Genomic DNA, 7,235 nt, shown 5'->3' on the forward strand with positions numbered 1-7,235 from the left:
TGAAGCAAATAGATGCGCAGAACAAACGGGATGCAGCAGGATGGTCTTGTCATTCCAGGTTGCCTGTCCTAGACGGACCCAACCCCTGTGTTGAGTCCCCTATGTCAAATGCAACATGATGCAGATAAGCGTTCCTACTAGGGATCCGGCATGAGGTTTCGTTATACTAGGTTTATAACCTGGGTAGATGTTCTAGACTGTGTACCCGAGCGGACAACTCGAGTCGAGGAGGGGCAACTTACCGGGAACCAAAAGGCCGTCCGGCTTCGTAACTTATCCGTCCTCTTTCTTATTTCAGGTATTGACACTAACAGAATAGGGAGCCTCGACCAGCGAGCTTCTCCCCGGAGGTGAAGAGAGAAAGGTTCGGCACAGTTTATATACAGTTCAGATAATATCAAAACGGTAAAAGACAACATTTAGCACGTTATGCAAAAACATGTAATAAAGATCAGATAATAAAGCCAAATATAACAATTGTTCTAAGCTCGAATTCTTGAACCCTGAACCAGTGGTTCTGGGAACTTTTCCCCAGCAGAGTCGCCAGAGCTGTCACACCTCCTTTTTGCGCGCCCCGCCCCGAAGGGTAAAAATGCGCGAGGGAGTTTTTCCAATTTAAGTGACAATATTCGAAATGGGATTATTTATTTAATTCAGAGTCGCCACTTGGGAAAGGTTTGGCTTTTGGTGTCCCAAGTCACCGGTTTATCTTGAATCCCAAATCGAGGAAATTTTTGACTTTTCCAAATGAAGTTTGTGAACCAGAAATTCTAAGTAAGGAATTCTGTTGACCCGAGGGAAGGGGTTAGGCACCCTCGAATCCCGTGGTTCTAGCACGGTCGCTTAAATTGTTATAATGGCTAAATATCTGATTTAAATACATATTGTGACTTTTGTGCTTCTATTAAGTTTAAGCCGCTTTTATTATTATCATTTGTTTTTATAGAATTGCAACGTCGTGAAAATGCATCTCGAACCACGTCACAATCAATGCACCCGTGGTTGTCGACACATTTTGACTCCGTTGAGATTTGGATTTGGGCCACATCAATGTGCACCCAAGTTTAAGGATGTAATTTAATTAAGCCGCGCCTAAAGGGCCTAACGCGTTATTATCTTTGGGGAAGGAGTGAACTTTTCTAGACAGTCCATCCCAAAACTTATGTATTTATTAAGAGTGGTTGTTGAGGGCCCCGCGGTGTGTGTCTTTATTTGACGAGGCTCGTCCCATTACCTTTTGAAGGATATCCTAAAGCGACTACATTTCTATTACATTTGTCTCTAAAAAAATAAAAGAGAAAGATACCAAACTTACTTGTTTAAACAACTAACATGTTAAATCTCTACTATGTTTGACAAATCCGAACTTTTGCTTGATTACATAATTGGTTGTTTATGAGGCGAGAATTATTTCATGCCTTGTCTTCAAAGAATGAATAAGCTTTGTTAATTTGATAAGGGAGATTGCAAGCAAACTAATAACACATACTAAATTTACATTAAGCGACCCTCAAGTTTGAATTTTAAAACTAGCTCATTTGGGCTTGATAAATGAAATCAGTTGTTTATTAGGAAAGCTACTATTAATTGAACTCAAAAAGTAGTCGCATTATTTCGAAACAGTGAATCGATACCGAAACCCATATCGAACCTATATAGGAACAAGTAATCTAACAAGAGGGTTGGTATACATGGCCATCCTGTTAACGTAACACCACATGAGAATTAGCTTGGGGTACATTTATCTTGAAATTAAATGGAACCAAATATAACAGATTTGACAGTTCAAAGTCTAGACAAAATACATACAGATGCTTGCCACGGTTCTATATTATGTTGTCGTAGCTAAATCGAAACCTAATGGTTTTACACATTGAAAATACGTCTGATCTAATAAACAATATTGTCTGATATGTCAATCAAGATGTGCATAATTCATACAGAGCAATCGTGGTTGGAACTAACTTAAACAAATACAGACCAAGCTACCATTCAAACTATTTTTGAACACAAGGATTGTAAAGTAAACAGATGTTCATTTCTTTATTTCTGCTTCAAACTTCAAACTTTCAGCCAACAAGGTTTCAGGAGTGTGTACCTGGGAATGCTTACAATCGAAGAAGAAGGGAAGTCAGTAGAGTGACAATGGCAACAGAAATAGCAGCAGTAACAGCAGGTAACAAAAGAACAACTCCCAGTGCAAGATACAGTTAGAGCCGATGGAAAAATGGCAGAAAGACAGCAATAACCAGTAGCATAGAAACAGAGATCCAGGCAATCCAATTCCAGGAGAAACAACCAATACAAACCAAACAATAGACTTAGCCGATACTTGAAAGAAGACAGAACTGATTGAACAGTTTGAACAAACTAAGAATCGAACAAACAGCAGGAAGAAAACAGTTTCTGATTTTTTGTGATATCCCTCTCACTATCTCCTTTCTTTTCAAAATCCAATCTCAATTTTGAGTCTTGAAATCTATTTGAGCTATCAAAAAGAATTCTTTTTTCCAGTTTTTTTCTGTTTTTCAGAACTCAGCCCTCAATGTTTAATCTGAGTTTTTTTTCGTGTCTCTGTGTATCCCCCCCTCTTATAAGCCTAAAACTCAACCCTTTAACAGCCTGTTTATCAATCAGAAAACCCCTCCCATGTGCTGTCTTCTTTTCAGTCTCCACTTACTATTTAAATAAAAACACACCCCCATGATATTCCCTGGCAGACTTACCTTTTGAGTAAGGTTTATTATTTCTGAAACTAAAGTAGAATATGGGCAGCAGAATGTAATCTGACAGCATATGCTGTCAAACTATTTTAATTCAAAAAGGGCCTTTATGCACATGTTGTGCACAAGCGCACATGCCATCAATTCAGATTGCAATTACAGACCAAACCTTAGATTTCTGAAATCAAATTAACAACTATAAGTAACTAAACTCAGTTCCTAATTGATTCAGGCAATGCTTAACAGAAGCAGGTCAATTGGTTATTGTTTGGACAACTGAAACTAATTGACGACATTTGTCGACTCGACTATACTAATCATAACATGTACCATCGAAACCATGATCAGACATTTAACAGTATCGAACACATGATTCGAATTGTACTGACTAAGCAAAATTATACTCGAGGAATCAGTTAATCAGTCAAATTTGAAGTTCAACTAATTGCACAGCACATACACATATACACATTATCAGTGAATAGAAAAAGGACTTAATCAAACACATAGGTTCAGGAAAGGTGGACAGGACACAGTTGGTAAAATTCAAAACACAAATTAAACAAGACGTTTGGCCATACGAATAGACCTTTAACAAATACACGAACTGAAATAAAGAAGAGAAAACAACTTACCTTAAAATCTTTGAAAGAAAAATCAGAAAAATCAGCTTGTGTTTGAACAGACCCTTCTCAAGGTTGAACGGACTTTAATCGAAGTGTTTCTCAAATGAGAAACACTTCGATTAAGGTCCATTAGACCCTAATCTCTTGGCTTAAACAGACACGGACCAGGCTTAGGGGCTTCTAGGGTTCGTAGATGGTAGATTTAGGACTTGGGCTTCCATGGTTAGATTCGGACCAAACCAAGCATGGTTTGGTCACGAGGGAGGTCCGGGGACTATCTGGTATGAAACTAGGGTGCATCAGTGTAAGTTGAGGTTCTGCTCGAATCTTTAAATGAAGATTCGAGCAGCTAGGAACTGATTCGAGGGAAAAGGATAACAGATCTATGCTCAGGGTAATGAGGTGGTCCTATGGTGTCAAAGAGGGGGTCACCGGCGTCCATGCCGCCGGCTTTCATGGTGAAGGTGTACAGGGGCGGCTAGGGTTTGGGGGACTGTGGTAAGGACGATGGAAGGTAGGGGTATTTGGATAGGGGGTGGGGTATGGTTATAGACTTATATAGTTAGTGAGGGGTCGATTCTTGGCCGTTGGATGGGGTGAGATGAAGGGTCAAGATCTCTTGGTTGGTAGGGAACGGTGTCGTTTCATCTAAAAGGGGTTTGGGTCGGTCCGGGTGGAATGGGTCGGGTTCATCAGTGGGTATGAGGAATGTGATCTCGGCCGTTGATCATTCTGAGATCAACGGCCTAGATCAGACTCGATCACTACGATGTTGTTTGGACACTCTGGATGTCAGTTGGTGTGGACCGGGTACACATGGGGTTTTGGGTTTGATTTTGGGCCTCGAATTAAAACGAAAAATAGGCCCAAACTGATTTCAACCCAATTCTGCACTCTCTTTTTATTATATTTTTTATTTTAAAACAAAACCTAAGTAAATCAAATTAAAATTCATTAATTAAACACTTAATACAATTATTTGCACACATATATTAAAATATTTAAAGTAAGTAAAATTAAACAAAACAACAATCACGGACAAATATGCATATTTATGATTTTTCTATTTAATAACCGGATTAAGGTTCAAACTGCACATGACACATACATTTTTTGTATTTTGTTTTAATAATAATAAAAAATGGACAAAAATCATAGGTAATTAATAAAATGCCACGTGAAAAATCCAAAAAATCGTACAGCAAGACCGATCGCTATTATTTTTATTTCTTTTGGAGTGATTGTCGCGTAAAAAAAAAATCACGTGCTCACAAGTATAAGACTCACGGGCATGCTTGATACCAACATATAGATACTCATCACCATGCCTATACGTCGTACTCGACAAATAACACATAACAAATAGGACACAACTCCTAATCCCTCAAGCTAAGGTTAGACCAAACACTTACCTCGCTTTGCAACCAATTCAAAATTCCAACAAGTCTTTGCCTCGCGAATTCGCGACTATAGAGCCAATGCTCTATAATGTTCAACAATTTTATTCTTAACTAGAGACAATGCTCTACAATATTCAACAATTCAGTTCTCAACTTGAGCCAATACTCTATAATGTTCAACAATTCTATTTTTAACTAGAGCTAATGCTCTACAATGTTCAATTAACAATAATACTTCCGCAAGTCATATTCCTCAATAGAAATTATCATGTAGTGCATATACAATACGAAACGGAGTCACATTAATCAAAGTATAAGACTCACGAGCATGCTTGATACCAACGTATAGATACTCATCACCATGCCTATACATCGTACTCGACAAATAACACATAACAAATAGGACACAACTCCTAATACCTCAAGCTAAGGTTAGACCAAACACTTACCTTTCTTTGAAACCAATTCAAAATTCCAACAAGCCTTTGCCTCGTGAATTCGTCTGAAGCTTCAAATCTAGTCATAATAATTAAATATACTCAATATAAATCATACAAATTAATTTTATATGAATTTACTAATTGTTTCCGGATAAAATCCGAAATATATTTCAAAATTCAACAGTGGGGCCCACATCACGAATCCCGGGAAAACTTACGAAATCCGAATACTCATTCCGATACGAGTTCAACCATACAAACATTATTGAATTCCGACATCGGATTGACTTGCAAATCCTCAATTAAAGTTTTGAAGAGTTCTACTATTTTTAACCCAATCTTTACTATTTGAACTCAACCATCTTCCTATAACCTTATTGTTACAAGCATGTATAACTAATTCTTAAACATCCATGAATCATCTTACTAATTACCCATTTCTAGTTAGACTTCGAAATTGAAGAATTGGGAAAAAGAAATTCTTAGCTCTTGAAGCCTTAGCAACCCCTTTGATGCGATTTCAAGGCTTGGACAAGATTTTTGATGAACGAGGAACTTGAGCTTCTTCCTCTCTCTGGAATTGCTCTTTCCTCTATCTAAAAGCACCAGAAAATCCCAAAATAACAAACCCCAAACGAGTTAAATGAAATGGGGTTCGGGTCTTAAAAACCCATTTTTGTACTGCCGCGGCGCATGGGGCGCCGCGGGGGACTGGGCGGCTATGCAAAATGTGCTCAGAAAACGTTTTGTAATGCTCTATGGATTTCTCTATAGGCGCGCCGCACGGGGCGCCGCATGGGACGCCGCGGTAGTGCAAGTTTCTGCGCTGCTTTGGTAATTTGGTCATAACTTCTGGTAGGAGTGTCCGAATGACGAACGGTTTGAAGCGTTGGAAACTAGACTCAAAAAACTTTCATTTGATAGGTTGTCTATCACATAGTTCTTTATATAAATGTAGATATGATCGTCCAAAGTGAGGTCTTGCACGTACTCATTTGCAACTTTAGTCTATTAGGAAATATTTTAACTTGACTTAGACTTAGGACATTCGTTAAACCCCATATCACTTATAATATGCATCGTACACTTATTATCATATCCAATTGATATCCATCATTTTATCAGTCCTCGTTTGTATACAAAATAATTAGAACACGTCAACTTTTTAATTTCGCCAAAATGTGCTGAATTGCTCTACAGACTACTAACTCCAATTCCGATCATGTGTCTAAGTCCAAAATAATCATAAGAAGCTATTGGAACCATAAAAATTCTATTCCAGGGTCGTTTGCACAAAAGTTAAACTCCGGTCAACTCTTTTCATTCAAGCTTCCAAAACAAGAATATATTGTTCTTTCAATTAAGTCTTGAATAATTCGAAAACCAAAATCGATCGCACACGCAAGTCATAATACATGTTATGAAGCTTCTTGAGGTCTTAAGCCTCTGAACGGGACACTAATTCTTAAAACGATAAGTCGGGTCGTTACAAAATCATACTTTTTGTTATGAAGGAAAAGGAAAGAGGGCGAGATATGAGTCACGTTGAGGTCTTCGAGGAGACGCATAAGAAAAAGAGGAAGGATGGTACAAGAGAACATTGGGTGGAGACGCGTGCGTCGGACACATATGTAAAATACTAACTTCATAATTATTTATGGTTTATTAATATTAGTTTGTTTACATAATAGTTGTGTTTTCATTTCAGGAAGATTATTATAAAAGGTTGGAAGAATGGCAACAAATTCAACCTCCATCAACTCAACCAACACCTGATGATATCATTTCATTGTAGACAGAGCCAGTGGGTGGAGTAAACAAAGGCAGAGTCTACGGACTTGGAGTACGTCGACCTATAGGTTATCCAAACTCATTCTTAGCCAATTTTTCTTCTTCTCAAAATTAAGAACAGATGGAAGATATGAGAAAAGAAATTCGTGATTTGAAGCAACAGTTTGTCACGATCCAAACCGATGGGCCATGACAAGTGCCCGAGTCCTACCTGTCGAACACCCCTAAGCATGCGTCCAAGATATAAATATGAAT

The sequence above is a fragment of the Nicotiana tabacum genome, chromosome 9 (genome assembly GCF_000715075.1).
Source record: "Nicotiana tabacum cultivar K326 chromosome 9, ASM71507v2, whole genome shotgun sequence".
Taxonomy (NCBI): Eukaryota; Viridiplantae; Streptophyta; class Magnoliopsida; order Solanales; family Solanaceae; genus Nicotiana; species Nicotiana tabacum.